Raw genomic sequence first — 1160 nt, forward strand, 5'->3', positions numbered from 1 at the left:
CCGAATACAACTTTACGATACTCTTAATTTCAAACCAATAACATATTCTGTTTTTGGCGTGTCCTGTTGGTTATATTTATAGGCGTATGGAAAGTTTCTCGAAATTTCAGGTTTATGAAACAGTACTGATGCTAACACGGGTATAAAGGACAGACACAAATATTTTTGGCTGACATTGAAGATCAATGCATATTACGGTTGGACAACTTACTACCGAGGAAGTGTGTAGTTAACTTTGACAAAATGACGTTTGAGAACATCAAAGGCCAAATTCCGGTAAGTATTGCTGCATCTGTTGATTTGCATGTCACAGCACTTACGTCAACTTCAATACCCCCTATGTCAGAGAAGATAATTTGAAGTAGAATAAAAGAACATCCCCAAGGAAGCTTAATGCCAGCGGATGTGAAGATTGGTAGGTCACTTGTGGCAGGTCATCAAGTAGTACCCATAACAGTGGCTAATTTCTCTAGATATGCGCAGACATTTAAGGAAGTAGCATTGTTGGGTGTGTGCCAGGAGGTAGAGCCAGTCAATGTTAAGGCAAGAAATACAACAATAAAGAAAGGACATACACTCCCAGAATATTTAACTGACCTCTATAAGAAGAGCATAGTCCATTTGTCACCATCGCAGGCTCTTCAGGTAAAAGAACTTTTGGCAAATTATGCAGACATCTTTTCAAAAGGAGATCATGACCTTGGTTGCACAAACCTTACGGAGCACAGAATAAACACAGGCAATCACCGTCCAATAAAGATCCCTCCAAGTAGAATAGCTCCAGCAAAGCGTCAAGAGATGGAGAAGGTCATGGATGGCCTAACTAAAGAAGGGATAGTCTAGAAATCAGATAGTCCTTGTCAGCTCCCGTCGTGTTAATCGAGAAGAACACTTGGGACCCAACGTTGTTTGTGGGTTTCAGGGCTCTTAACAGTATAAACGAAAAAGACTCATACGCACTGCAAAGAATTGATTATACTCTTGATGCTCCAAGTGCAGCCAAGTGGTTTCAACTCTGGACTTAAAGTCGGGTTTCCATCAAGTGAAAATGGTTGAAGCAGATAAACCTAAAACTCTATTTAGTTATGGCCAAGGTCTCTAGCAATACTGTGTGATGCCATTCGGGCTTAGCAATGCTCCAGCAACGTTTGAGAGGTTGA

Source organism: Limulus polyphemus, unplaced genomic scaffold, assembly GCF_000517525.1.
Source record: "Limulus polyphemus unplaced genomic scaffold, Limulus_polyphemus-2.1.2 Scaffold12356, whole genome shotgun sequence".
Classification (NCBI taxonomy): Eukaryota; Metazoa; Arthropoda; class Merostomata; order Xiphosura; family Limulidae; genus Limulus; species Limulus polyphemus.